This window comes from Schistocerca piceifrons, chromosome 4, assembly GCF_021461385.2.
Source record: "Schistocerca piceifrons isolate TAMUIC-IGC-003096 chromosome 4, iqSchPice1.1, whole genome shotgun sequence".
Classification (NCBI taxonomy): Eukaryota; Metazoa; Arthropoda; class Insecta; order Orthoptera; family Acrididae; genus Schistocerca; species Schistocerca piceifrons.
The window spans coordinates 620,565,597-620,581,383 of record NC_060141.1 but is presented as its reverse complement, the minus strand read 5'-3'; the positions used below and the strand labels follow the sequence as shown (position 1 = coordinate 620,581,383).

General features: G+C 45.9%; 1 protein-coding gene across 1 annotated transcript in view; it reads left to right on the top strand.

The window, feature by feature from the left end:
- Window positions 1-15,787, top strand: part of LOC124794917 (serine protease snake-like) — a 271,581-nt gene that overhangs the window by 31,086 nt on the left and 224,708 nt on the right. The window lies entirely within an intron of this gene.

Below are 15,787 nucleotides of genomic sequence, written 5' to 3'. Positions count from 1 at the left end.
CGCCGACGATGACCATGGACTTCTTTGCACCTCATACGCAGCACGGTAGCCAGTCCATTGTGGTGGGGACCATGATGTACCCTGTTGGTTGTAGCCCCCTGACTACACAGGGATCGCTCTGCTGATGCCTGCGCCATTAACTATCCATGTATGCCATGGAGTAGAACCCCATCTCTGTGGTGCATCAAGACTCCCAGCAATGGCCATCCTTCCAGGTGCCCCTTGCTGAGGGTTGGTGGAGCCCTTGGGGACGGCCCCTGGTTGGAGTGGGTGACATCAGGTCTCAATTTAATGCACGGATGTACGACCACAGAACATTCCCCTCCCTGGGTACACCATGGGAGGAACGCCAGGCTAAGGTTGGCAGCGGATCTTATCCCCCCCCCCTGGTACCTTGATGTTTGAGAGCTGATGGTGAATATTTCACGATGTTTAAGGCACAGTTTTTTATTGAGCATTTAGAGGCCAAGTTGGTGGAGGGATTGTCCAAAATGCGATCTGGTTCAGTCTTGATCAAAACAGCATCCTCTGCCCAGTCATGGGCATTACTAACTTGTGACAAGCCAGGGGATGTTTCTGTTACCATCACGCCCCATGAGAGCTTAAATATGGTCGAGGGTATCATATTTCACAGGGACCTTCTTTTTCTGTCTGACAATGACATGCGCACCAATTTAGAGTGGCAATAATAAATGGTAATACAAAATGAAATGTAAAGAATTGATTTAATGTTGCGTTATTGTACATTTCGTCCACCGTGTCCACGGAGGTCCGAGGGATAATCAGGTTGCCACCGGTGCCTTCATCTTGGCCTTTGAGAGTGATACATTACCAGAGAAGGTCAAGGTGATGGTCTACTGCTGTGAAGTAAAGCCATATATCCCTCCCTCGATGCAGAGCTTTAGATGCTGGAAGTTCGGCCATATGTCTTCCCACTGTACTTCCAGTGTCACCTGTCGGGATTGTGGAAGGTCTTCACATCCCAATATTCCCTGTGCCCCACCTCCCATCTGTGTCAAGTGCAGAGAGCATCATTCGCTTTGCTCGCCAGACGGCAGGATTCTCCAGAAAGAAAAGAAAATCATGGAGTACAAGACCCTGGACCAACTGAACTACACTGAGGCTAGGAGGAAATTTGAATGCCTGCATCCTGTCCATATGACATCGTCTTACGCCACCACTACAACAGTTCTAGCCCCATAAGTTTCACCAACTCCAGTCACCTCTCAGAGCTGAAAGATTTCACCTGCCGCCTTGATGGTGGGGGCATTTCCCTCCCTGTTGCTCCTGCACCACCTAGTTTGGGAGCAACAGCCTCCTCCCCAACTGTCGGGGACGTCCGTTCCCACTTATAAACTGGGGAAGTGTAAAACTTCTTGGGCTCCTCTCGCTTTGAAGGGGTCCCTTGGGTCACTCCCTTCCCATGTTCCTACCAGTGGCAAAGCTGACACCTGGCAGTGGCTGAAACAACCGCATGTAGCTGGTCGTAGGGCTTCACGGTCCTCCTCAGTCCCTGAGACTGAATCAGTGAAGCCCTCCCAGCTGGACAAACCTAAGGAGCAGCGAGAAAAACCGAAAAACGAAAAGACCCCCAAGAATCAAGGCACTGAGGTGGCACCCACACCACCGCTACCTACAAGCTCTGCGTCTGAGGATTTTGCGTTGAGATTTTGACGTCTGCTGAGGACCTAGATCTCGCCAGACCCTCAGACACAATGGTTATGGACTACTCCAGAAATAAGTCGATGGCAGCAGGTGACCCTGAGGCGTAAACTGCTTCATTGAATGTCCCATGCCTTCCCAGCTTCACGATCACCTTATCCTCCAGTGGAGTTGCTGCGGTTTTTTCCACCACCTGGCTGAGCTACGGCAATTGTTAAGCTTTACACCTGCTTTCTGCATTGCCCTCCAGGAAACCTGGTTCCCAGAAATGAGAGCCCCTGCCCTCTGTGGCTATAGGGGATATTACAAGAACCATAGTGAATATAATAGAGTGTCAGGTGGAGTTTGCGTTTATGTCTGATATGTAGTGAACCTGCGCCCCTTCAAACTCCTCTTGAAGCTGTGGCTGTCAGGATACAAACAACGCAGGAAATAACTGTGTGCAATGTATATCGTCCTCTATAGGGTGTGCAGTCCACTGGAGAGCACATGGCGACCTGTGTGGTAGTGACCACTTCCCCATCTTCCTGTCACTCCCCTGCTGTCAAAGTTCAATCTCCCCCACACGGTAACATCGATGTGATGGTTGAGCAGGTGACTACAACACTTGTTTCTGCCGCAGAAAACGCGATCCATCGCTCTTTAGTGTGCCCCCGCCGAAAGTCAGTACCTTGGTGGTGGGAGAGATACGCCTCGACCATTGGGTGTCATACATCACCTTCGCAAGTCTGGACAAAGATCAGATGAGTTTTTGGGCACCAGGCCCCAACGGGTGTTTCCGGTGTTAACATAAATGGCGTGTTATCTACCGACGCAAACGCAATTGCCGAGCACTTTGCTGAGCACTATGCTCGAGCCCCTGCGTCGGATAATTACCCCCAGCCTTTCGCATTCTCAAACGGTGTCTGGAAGGGAAAGTCACTACCTGCCACAGTGAATTCTATAACGCCCCATTTACAGAGTGAGAGATTCTCAGAGCCCTTGTACATTGCCGTGACACAGCTCCTGGGCCATATCGGATCCACATTCAGATGCTTAAGCATCTCTCGTCTGACTACAAGCGACATCTCTTCGACATCTCTTCGCCATCTTCAATCGGATCTGGTGCGATGGCGTCTTTCCCTCGCAATGGCGGGAGAGCACCATCATACCAGTGCTAAAACCCGGCAAAAACCCGCTTGATGTGGATATCTATCGGCCCATCATCCTCACCAACGTTCTTTGTAAGTTGCTAGAACGTGTGGTGTGTCGGCGGTTGGGCTGGGTCCTGGAGTCACCTGGTCTACTGGCTCCAGGCCAGGGCGGTTTCAGTCAGGGTCGCTCTACCACTGATAATTTGGTGTCCCTCGAGTCTGCCATCCGAACAGTCTTTTCCAGACGCCAACACCTGGTTCCAGTCGTTTTTGACTTACGGGACGTTTATGATACAACCTGGCGACATCATATCCCAGCCACTTTATATGAGTGGGGTCTCCAGGGCCCACTCCCAATTTTTATCCAAACCTTCTTGTCACTCCGTACTTTCCGTGTCCAAGTTGGTACCTCCCATAGTTCCAACCATATCCAGGAGAACTGAGTCCCACAGCGCTCTGTATTGAATGTATTTTTAGGGCGATTAACGATCTAGCAGCAGCTGTAGGGCCATCCGTCTCACCTTCCCTGTATGCAGACGACTTCTGCATTTCGTACTGCTGCTCCAGTACTGGTGATCCTGAGCGTCGCCTATGGGAGCCATCCACAAGGCGCAGTCATGGGCTCTAGCCCATGGCTTCCAGATTTCAGCAGCGAAGTCTTGTGTCATACATTTCTGTCGACGTCGTACTGTTCATCCGGAACCAGCACTTTACATTTCCCATCATATAATTTTATACACGGTTGAGAACTGGTGCAGTCGAGTAATGTGAAAGCTGAATAAAGGTTGTGCTGATAGACGGACCTGTAGCGTAGCCTGGAATTTTCGTGACACATTTTAAGACAGTCTTCATCATAAAAGCTAAAACTGCACGGTAATTTCAACAACAGATAATTGATAAGTCTCTGATGAGTATTTTATGAGTATTACACATATATATCGTACATAAACTACAAAAAATGCAATCTTGGGTCCACTATGTAACATCTGCCAAATGTTTAACAGCTGTATTCACAAGACGGATATTTTTCCGACAGTACATTACGCATTTAACCTTTTGTCTTTATTTTAAAATTTTGCATTAGTACGTACACTATCAGATCAAAAGTATTCAGGTACTTATTGGTGAACATTAGTACGGGGCGTGTCTACCCTTCGCGTTTACGACGGCCTGAGCTTTAATGGGGACACTTTCAGTGAGCTGTATGAATGTCGTGAAGGAATAAAAGCCCATTCTTCTTCAAGAAGTAAAACCAGAGAAGGTAGTCATGTTGGGCGTTGAGGTCTCGAGCGAAGTCGAAGTTCTGATGCCACAGATGTACCACAGGGCTTAGGTTAGGACTTGGGCAGGGCAGTGCATTACAGGAATGTTATCGTCCACAAACCATTGCCTTACAGAGAGACTGCTTTATGACGGGCTACATTGTCATGCTGAACAAACAACTATCATCTCCGAACTGTTCGTCAAATGCGCCGGCCGCGGTGGCCGAGAGATTCTAGGCGCTTCAGTCTGGAACCGCGCTGCTGCTACAGTCTCAGGTTCGAATCGTGCCTCGGGCATGGATGTGTGTTATGTCCTTAGGTTAGTTAGGTTTAATTAGTCCTAAGTCCAGGGGACTGATGACCTCAGATGTTAAATTCCTCAGATGTTAAGCCATTTGAACCATTTTTGTTTCTCAAATGGACGCAGTAAAATGTGTTTACATGCTCCTGCGTTTATCATTTTCTTGTGAGCAATAAAACGATGACACCCTAGCCCTGGAAAACACCTCCATATCGCAAAACCACCTTTTCCGTTCTTTACTGCTGGCACTACACACGACGGCAGGCAATGTTCTCCAGGCATTCTCAAAACCCAGACTCTTCCATCGGATTGCCACACGTTACAGCGCGATTCACCCCTACAAATCACTTGTTTCCAGTTACATTTTGTCCAATAGCGTCACACTACGGAAATGTGTGACATGAGGAGCTGCTCGACCACTGTAACACATTGTTTTTAACTCCCTGTGCACAGTGATTGAGCTAGCTGGACTGCTGGTAGCAACTCGGGACTCATGAGTGGACCTTTCCGCCGATTTCCTGTGATTTTTGATAACCACCCTCAGCAGTGCTATCCGTCAGTATATTCTGTCTACCTGGTCTTGGTTTAACTGCATTTGTTCCTTCGCGTTTCTACTTCATAATCACATCACCAACAGTTGACTTTGGTAGCTTTAGAGGAATAGAAATATCCCTGGCGGACTTGTGACTCATGTGACATCCAGCGATACTCAGGTCACATCTAGCTACTAGCCCACTTTGGAATTCACTGAGCTGTCCTGATCCACCGATTTGCTTTTACTTCTTGTCTTAGGACAGTACTTCCCGCCTCCTTTTATAGTGACTGGTCCACCTCTCGTGACATCTAGTGATCAACTCCGCATTACACTGAGGCGTCTCGATACTTTGATCGGCCAGGGTACATGCAGAGGAATCACCAAACGCCTATAAATGTGTCGATAGTCCCGTACGTGGGTAAATCAATACGGTGGCATGGTGCGTAGAATGATAATCGTTTCTAAAGATTCGTACTCTGGCTGCACAACTCAATGGAACTGAATTTCGTGCTTCGACTCCTATCCTAATATACTTCATATTTATTAGTCATAGTCTCAGTGCAATACCCTTTGTCACGTATCTGAGGTTCTAAGTCAGGGGTTCCCACGCTTTTTGTCACTACATGCCACTCGATATTTTTAGAACTTTGGTCACTTTTTAACGAACCCTGAAGATTGTGTGTGTATGTCTGGGGAGGGGGTGGGGGAGGGGGTGGGGGAGGGGGGACAGAAAGTTGAGCAACGACCGCCGCAGGGGTGAGGAACGGTACAGGGGGAATAATTTTCTTATCTTGCTCGGTGCTGATAACACACATACGGCGTTTGCTTTGTGCCAATCAACTGCTATGCATGATAGAAATGTGACACACACAAATTATAATGTTTTGTGAAAGTAGTATCTTTTGCAGAGTCGTTAATGTTCACACAAATAATATGAAAAAAACATATAGAAGGGGCGCGTCTGGAGGATGCAATTCGGTCTTCCTGTGTACAGACCACAACAAACATTCTGCGGTAAATATATTTTCTCTAACATTATACAGATGCTACTTTTACCATCAGCGTTCCTCACTATCATTTTATTTTAAAAATGAACTGAAGTAAGAGATTCGTTGGTTGATTTTGGGGGAAGGGACAAAATGGCTCTGAGCACTATGGGACTTAACATCTGAGGTCATCAGTCCCCTAGAACTTAGAACTACTTAAACCTAACCAACCTAAGGACATCACACACATCCATGCCTGAGGCAGGATTCGAACCTGCGACCGTAGCGGTCGCGCGGTTCCAGACTGAAGCGCCTAGAACTGCTCGGTCACACCGGCCGGCTGGGAAGGGACACATCGAGGTCATCGATCCCATCGGATTAGGGAAGGTTGGAGAAGGAAGTGAGCCGAGCCCTTTCAAAGGAACCATCCCAGCATTTGCCTGAAGCGATTTAGGGAAATCACGTAAAACCTAAGCCAGGTTGGTCGGACGGGGGTTTGAACTGTTGTCCTCCCAAATGGGAGTCCAGTACGCTGATCACTGCGCCACCTCGCCCGGTAAAAGTAAGAGTAAATTTGTACTTATATCAGTACGTCTTTACTTTACTTGTACGCGTACCATCTGAAATGTCGTTGGGCACATTAGTGGCAAGCTTACCACCGTCTGGGAACCCCACTCTAAGTCATTCTTGCAAAGGAGAGGGTGGGCTAATCTCCAAGCTTAAACCTCATCCTCACAAGAAGCGTGTTCAACAGGTTCGCTTGAAGAACATTGCTGAGATTATAGATCTTAACTTGATTCCGTATTTATCATGTAGTTTTAATTTGTGACATCATCGAAGTGGAAATTATGACTGATTATGCACAGTTAAACCAAGACCAGGTAGACCACATATATTGACTGATAGGGAACGTTGCTCATAACAGTATTAACTTCGGAAAGGGAGGCTGTTCGAAATTAAAGTGCAATGAAGCTACTATTTTAACAAATTTAATTTCATAGATAAAAGAAGTTTGGTATTCTAAATAGATAAAAGTGATTTACTGGGTTAGATTTTAGAGCAACTTCTAAGTGGACACATCTGACCTTTGGTAACCCAGTCGTTCGTTGTGTTGCAGTCCTCATGAGAATTTAAAAAAGCCATGACAGACACAAATCTGAATACTGCGAAGAGACACGTCAATGACCGGACGGACAGTTCACAATTTTTGTGAAAAAAAAAAAGAACTGACCGGAGACAGATTTGAGCACTGATCTCCCGTTTCTCAGTCCAACACCGTGACCACCTAACCACGACATCGTAGCTCTGCCAACTAGCTAGATGTTGCACATCTTGTGATTGGACCGTTCAGTGTTTCTGTTTTCTTCTTTTTTCACAGTTCAGGATACCTTCTTCTTATTCTTATACACGATCTGTGTTCAGTTTTTGACGGGCTACCTCTGGACTATCTTACCAGTAATCTGAGGAGGGGAGGGGGGGTTGCCACGGGGATTTTCGCTTGTAACACGTTATTAATAGCGAAGATGCTGCGTCACGATATGCGGATATCCATAGTTATTCTCATTCAGGCGCCTCCTCTTTTCCCAAAGTCAGGCAAGGTGGCACGAAAGGTCACGGTCGTGTCCTTGGCCTTTAGCAGACGGGCTGGACAATATCTACTGTTCCACAGACATCGCTGTCCGTACTACCGTCAGCGTACGGAAATATATCTGAGCATGCATTGAGTCTGATTGATGTTGTTGATACACGTACGGCAGAGCGGGAATCTCATTAGTTTATTTTAACTGATTGAATGCTGCTCTTGATCAGTTCCTAACCGGAGTGAGTCTACCGAATCAGGTAGCTCAGTGATAAGACGTCTACTGTGAAGCACGAAAACAGCTCGAAAACTAGTCACCAAATAGAAATTTTACAAACTTGAACTTGCAGTAAACAATAACTGTTCATCTATTATTCATTAGATAATATTTTCAAAAACGCCATAAGAGAAACACCGGCGTCTCACTAGAATGTCCATGGATGACGTCACGAAATTTAGTTAAGTTCAGTATAACTTTTAATATACAGCTTTAGCTTCGGTTTAGCATCTTCTGAATGACTGCCTGATGATGAGCTGAAGCTCTGAATGCGTAGCGACCTGTGCTTGAAATTCGCATAGCGTTAAATAAAGCACTGTTTCTGACTGGTGTCATGATTGTACACTGAAGGGCCAAAGAAACTGGTACAGACATGCGTATTCAAACACAGAGATATGTAAATAGGCAGAATACGGCACTGCGGTCGACAACGCCTATATAAGACAACAAGTGTCTAGCGCAGTTGTTATATCTGTTACTGCTGCTACAGTGGCAGGTTATCGAGAATTGAGTGAATTTGAACGTGGTGTTACAGTTGGCGCACGAGCGATGTGACACAGTATCCCAGAGGTAGCAGTGAAGTGGGGATTTCCCCGTACGACCATTTCACGAGTGTACCGTGAATATTAGGAATCCGGTAAAACATCAAATCTCCGACATTTTTGCGGCCGGAAAAAGATCCTGCAAGAACAGGACCAACGACGACTCAAGAGAATCTCTCAATATGACTGAAGTGTAACCCTTCCGCAAACTGCTGCAGATTTCAATGCTGGGCCATCAATAAGTGTCAGCGTGCGAACCATTCAACGAAGCATTATCGATATGGGCTTTCGGAGCCTAAGGACCACTCGCGTACCTTTGATGACTGCTCAACACAAAGCTTTACACCTCACCTGGGCCCGTCAGCACCAACATTGGACTGTTGATGACTGGAAACACGTTGCCAGATCGGGCGAATCTCGTTTCAAATTGTATCGAGCGAATGAACATGTATGGCTATGGAGACATCCTCATGAATCCATGGACTCTGCATGTCAGCAGGGGACTGTTCAAGCTGGTGGAGGCTCTGTAATAGTGTTGGCCGTATGTAGTTGGAGTGATATAAACACCCCTGGTATGTCTAGATACGACTCTGGCAGGGAACACGTAGGTAAATATCCTGTCTGATCACCTGCATCCATTCATGTCCATTATGCATTCTGACGCACTTGGGCAATTCCAGCAGGACAATGCGACACCCTACACGTCCAGAATTGCTACAGAGTGGCTCCAGAAACACTCTTCTGAGTTTAAACACTTCCAATGGCCACCAAACTCCCCAGACATGAACATTATTGAGCACATATATGATACCTTGCAACTTGCTGTTCAGAAGAGATCTCCACCCCCTCGTACTGTACGGATTTATGGACAGCCATGCAGGATTCTTGTTGTCAATCCCTCCAGCACTACTTCAGACATTAGTCGAGTCCATGCCACGTAGTGTTGCGACACTTATGCATGCTCGCGGGTGCCCTACACGATATAAGGCAGGTGTACCAGTTTCTTTGGCTCTTCAGTGTATAAAACTTCATTTAAAGTAGTGAAGATGCTACTTGGATGCACTTAACCCTTAATTTCTTCTGCCGCTGCACCTAACATTGTACGAAGAGTGATTAAAATTTCTTTGCGATTTCTGAGTGCTGTATATTCATCAATGCAGACAGATGAAATCATTATGAGATGCATGTGTAATAGATGTCCAACTGGTGGCTCATTACCGCCAAACTCTGAAGAAAACATGTTCAAATGGTTCTGAGCACTATGGGACTCAACATCTTAGGTCATAAGTCCCCTAGAACTTAGAACTACTTAAACCTAACTAACCTAAGGACATCACACACACCCATGCCCGAGGCAGGATTCGAACCTGCGACCGTAGCAGTCCCGCGGTTCCGGACTGCAGTGCCAGAACCGCACGGCCACCGCGGCCGGCAAGAAAACATGTCAGTGTGGCTGAGATCCTGTTGGAAACTTAGCATTCTCAATTCCCCCACTCGAATGCTGTAAACCAGCATTCCTAAGTGCCTGCCCACTGTGATAGTTCTCTCCCCGTAGGAAACTGAGCTCATACTACTGCTGCACAGAATATCTATGGAACCGCTATGTACGTGAGTCCTAACAAATGTTAATAATACAGAAACCTGTAGTGCATTCTACCAAATACAGATAACTGTCGGATATTCTACCAAAATATAGTAATCTTAAGAGCCATGTCAGCTATTTCTGTTCTGCATTGTACGGTAGCTGGTCACCTGAATATCAATATCGTATAGTTTCCTCTTTCATTTTTCACTCAAAGGGAGCACGCAGCACACTTCTCCAGTGAACCCGCTAAATGTTAAAAGTATTTGTTTTATTTCTTTTTTTGCTGTCGTAAATGAACACAAGGGGAGTTCAGCTGGTCTAGACTCGATGTAAGACTCAGATCAAGGGATACAGGAATACGCAGAGCAACCGAGCGGCTCACCTACTCGAAACACACTTACTCTGATAAGCCAAAACATTATGACCACTGCCTACCGAGACGTTGGGTGCCGCCTGATGGCACTGCAGGCACGTGACGCGGTAGTAAAAGAAAGTAAGCGGAGAAGACACGGACTGTGGATCACCCTAACGACGATATGGGCTGTAAATGGGGAAATTCATTGAGATAAGCGACTTTGACAAAGGGCAAATTATCATCACGCAGAGCCTGTGAACGAGTATCTTGAAAACGGCGAAGCTGGTCGAAAGCTCAAGTGTTACTGTCGAGAGCATTTACGGAATGAGGTAAAAGGACAATGAAACTACTACCACTAGGCGCTAAATGGTTCGACGTCCAAGACTCTTCACCGAACTGGGGTTCGGAGGCTTGTCTGCTCTGTAAAGTAGGACAGATGGTGATCTGTAGCATCTCTGCCGAAAGAGCACAATGCTGGTGCACTTACGAGTGTTTCGGAGCACACCATTCATCATACATTGTTGGACAAGAAGTTCCACAGTAAACTACTCTACGTGTTCACATGTCGACCCAACGACGTCGTGAGTTACGATTGCAGTGGGCATCGGACCATCGAGATTCGAAAGTCGATTAATGGAAACGTGTCGATCTTCCGGTGATTCACACCTTTGCCTCACTAGGTCGATGGTCGTCTCCACAAACGCCGTCATCGAGGTGAACGGCAGCTCGAAATCTGCAGCGTGCCACGTGCGTAGGCTGGTGGGAGCAGTTTTGTGCTGTGGGAGACATGCTTCTGGGCTTGCATTGGACCTGTGGTAGTAATCGAAGATACGCTGACAGCTGCGAACCACCTGCATGCTTGATATCTTCCCCGACGGTGATGTCATGTTTTAACAGTACTTGTCTCGGCGTCCAAGTTTGCCTACTGTAAATCCTAAGGAATCCGTCAGGATCGCTATCGGGCGCCATCACCGCGTACGCAAATTAGTAGCCAGTTATTTACGGAATCACATGACCTGTGCGTGCACATCTAATGCCACATACCTCCACAAACCTACCAACAAAAGGTCTGATTCCTCACATGCAGATTCAGAGGTTTATTTAGTTCCAAAGATGGACAAACCAGCTATTAAGCAGGTGGTCGTAATGTTTTGGCTCATCAGTGTACTTGTGACATCACAGAGTAACACGACCTCGCGGAATGATCGACTTGCTACGTATCTCAGCCTGCTGCTTTCCTGGCCACTACGCCTCTTCGCTTGACACCGTCGCTACTAACACTCGACAAAAAGCGCCAGAGCGAAACCGGGACGCATATTTATGAACTGTGAACTGGTCTAAGATTTCCAGGGAAACATGTTGCTTTATGCTGACAGCCAGGTTGAAAGAACGTATTTATGCTCCCCGCTCTGATTTTTCTTCCATATTTTTCAGTTTTCAAGAATATTTTGATGACACTTTTGGGGCAACAGCACCAACTGAACATATGTCGTATTCGTGTGCTGAACATTGTGCGGAATGCTAAATGCAAGACTTTTTTCTTGGAAAATATTGAGCAGAAAAACTTTTGCACTTACCTTGTTGAATTAACAAACGATTTCATCTATTTCTGTCAATCACCGTGTGTAGATAAAAGCGCTAAAACTAACATCTACTGTCTTTCTTAAATATGTTACGTTGATTGCGTTAAGGAGCGCATTTGGAAAAAATGCGTAATGGCGATGTTTCTCAATTTATCTACGTTCTTGTTTTCTTTATTACATATGTCAAGAAAATAAATACACTACTGGCCATTAAAATTGCTACACCACGAAGATGACGTGCTACAGACGCGAAATTTAACCGACAGGAACAAAATGCTGTGATATGCAATTGATTAGCTTTTCAGAGCATTCACACAAGGTTGGCGCTGGTGGCGACACCTACAACGTGCTGACATGAAGAAAGTTTCCAACCGATTTCTCATACACAAACACCAGTTGACCGGCGTTGCCTGGTGAAACGTTGTTGTGATACCTCGTGTAAGGAGGAGAAATGCGTACCATCACGTTTCCGACTTTGATAAAGGTCGGATTGTACCCTATCGTGATTGCGGTTTATCGTATCGCGACATTGCAGCTCGCGTTGGTCGAGATCCAATAACTGTTAGCAGAATATGGAATAGGTGGGTTCAGGAGGGTAATACGGAACGCCGTGCTCGATCCCAACGGCTTAGTATCACTAGCAGTCGAGATGACAGGCATCTTATCCACATGGCTGTAACGGATCGTGCAGCCACGTCTCGATCCCTGAGTCAAGAGATGGGCACGTTTGCAAGACAACAACCATCTGCACGAACAGTTCAAATGGCTCTGAGCACTATGGGACTTAACATCTTAGGTCATCAGTCCCCTAGAACTTAGAACTACTTAAACCTAACTAACCTAAGGACATCACACACATCCATGCCCGAGGCAGGATTCGAACCTGCGACCGTAGCAGTCCCGCGGTTCCGGAATGCTGCGCCTAGAACCGCACGGCCACCGCGGCCGGCGCGAACAGTTCGACGACGTTTGCAGCAGCATGGACTATCAGCTCGGAGACCATGGTTGCGGTTATCCTTGACGCTACATCACAGACAGGAGCGCCTGCAATGGTGTACGCAACGATAAACCTGGGTGCACGAATGGCAAAACGTCATTTATCGGATGTATCCAGCTTCTGTTTACAGCATCATGATGGTCGCAGCCGTGTTTGGTGACATCGCGGTGAACGCACATTGGAAGCGTTGGGCCGGCCGGAGTGGCCGTGTGGTTCTAGGCGCTACAGCCTGGAACCGCGTGACCGCTACGGTCGCAGATTCGAATCCTGCCTTGGGCGTGGATGTGTGTGATGACCTTAGGTTAGTTAGGTTTAAGTAGTTCTAAGTTCTAGGGGACTGATGACCACAGCAGTTAAGTCCCATAGTGTTCAGAGACATTTTGGAATCGTGTATTCGACATCGCCATACTGGCGTATCACCCGGCGTGATGGTATGGGATGCCATTGGTTACACGTCTCGGTCACCTCTTGTTCGCATTGACGGCACTTTGAACAGTGCACGCTACATTTCAGATGTGTTACGACCCGTGGCTCTACCCTTCATTCGATCCCTGCGAAACCCTACATTTCAGTAGCATAATGCACGACCGCATGTTGCAGGTCTTGTATGGGCCTTTCTGGATACATAAAATGTTCGACTGCTGCCCTCGCCAGCACATTCTCCAGATCTCTCATCTATTGATAACGTCTGGTCAATGGTGGCCGAGCAACTGGATCGTCACAATACGGCAGTCACTACTCTTGATGAACTGTTGTATCGTGTTGAAGATGCATGGGCAGCTGTACCTGTACACGCCATTCAAGCTCTGTTTGACTCAATGCACAGGCATATCAAGGGCGTTATTACGGCCAGAGGTGGTTGTTCTGGGTACTAATTTCTCAGGATCTATGCACTCAAATTGTGTGAAAATGTAATCACATGTCAGTTTTAGTATAATATATTTGTCCAATGAATACCCGTTTATCATTTGCATTTCTTGTTGGTGTAGCAATTTTAATGGCCAGTAGTGTAGGAGATATTACTCCCAGAACGACCCTCGTTTGCTAAACTCAGCAGTTACTGGAGACAAGTGGAAACTTCCGGTATTGGAACCTCATGGGGAGTAGAATGAGTTTCTCGTATTAGTCCATTGTATATAAAGACATTTTTTGTTTAACGTACTATTAAGCAATTAAATTAGTAATATATTTTGAAATAATTTCGTGGATCCAAAAAATATCGCGTTTTAAATTAAATAGTGGCGAAGGGCAACGTAAAAATTTGCTTATGTAATATACACCAATACAGCAACTTTTGCTTATTACATTGCATCTTGAAGATCTCTGTAAGATGTGTTCTATTTCGGATTACTCTTCATAGCAGCCTCTTGTGCAAGCTCCGGATGACTCGCTGTGTTTTCAGTTACCTGACTTATTTCAGTGATGGTTGCAGAACTTGTGCAGCACACTTTAAGATGTCCCCACGAAAATAAGAAGACATCAGCAGATTTCTGAGGTCACAGAAAGTCACCCTTGAGCAAATGAAGCGTATTGCAAACAATTGACCCACGAGTCAAGTGTAAGAAGTCGATCCTACATTCTGCATTTAGTTGTTAATATGTGCACAATGCCCAGCTTTCGTGGAAGTAATGTTCCAAGGTTAACAACATATCGAGTTCATGTTTCTGTGGCTTCAATAGTCGACTCATAGTAAAGAAGAAAAATAACAAATTGCAAGAATTATCACCTTTCTTGTAAAACACTTTTACAGCGAAAGGAAGTATCACACCACTCATATTTTCCTCCGCCTGAATCAATTCTCATTGCTCTGGAAGGCTAACGGCGCTGAAGACTGGTCAACAGTGCATTAAAATATTGCAGTGCCCTTGCTGACTTGTTCGAAATGATTTTCACTAACACATTCACGATAAAGACTTGTGTATATAATTTATTACTGCTACGCCAGACAAGTAGATACTTAGCGCTAACTAAAATGTGTGAAATCCTATGGGACCAAACCGCTGAGGCCATCGGTCCCTAGAGTTACGTACTATTTAAACTAACTTATGCTAAGAACAACACAAACACTCATGCTCAAGGAAGGACTCGAACCTCCGGCTGGAGGGGCCGCGCAATCCGTGACATGGCGCCATAGCCCGCGCGGCCGTTCCGCGTGGCTTAGCCCTAACTGTGTGAGGCTGAAGGGGGGGGGGGGGGGGGAGGAGGAGGATGGAGGGAAATTCAATAATACTGTGAAGGTTAATTTTGCACTTGTAAATGATTGTGGGCAGTAAAGGAAACAAAAGAAAAATTCGGAGTAGGTATTAAAATTCATGGAGAAGAAATAAAAACTTTGAGGTTTACCGATGACATTGTAATTCTGTCAGAGACAGCAAAGGACTTGGAAGAGCAGTTGAATGGAATGGACAGTGTCTTGAAAGGAGGATATAAGATGAACATCAACAAAAGCAAAACAAGGATAATGGAATGTAGTCTAATTAAGTCGGGTGATGCAGAGGGAATTAGATTAGGAAATGAGGCACTTAAAGTAGTAAAGGAGTTTTGCTATTTGGGGAGCAAAACAACTGATGATGGTCGAAGTAGAGAGGATATAAAATGTAGGCTGGCAATGGCAAGGAAAGCGTTTCTGAAGAAGAGAAATTTGTTAACATCCAGTATTGATTTAAGTGTCAGGAAGTCATTTCTGAAAGTATTCGTATGGAGTGTATCCATGTATGGAAGTGAAACATGGACGATAAATAGTTTGGACAAGAAGAGAATAGAAGCTTTCGAAATGTGGTGCTACAGAAGAATGCTGAAGATTAGATGGGTAGATCACATAACTAATGAGGAAGTATTGAATAGGATTGAGGAGAAGATAAGTTTGTGGCACAACTTGACCAGAAGAAGGGATCGGTTGGTAGGACATGTTCTGAGGCATCAAGGGATCACCAATTTAGTATTGGAGGGCAGCGTGGAGGGTAAAAATCGTAGGGGAAGACCAAGAGATG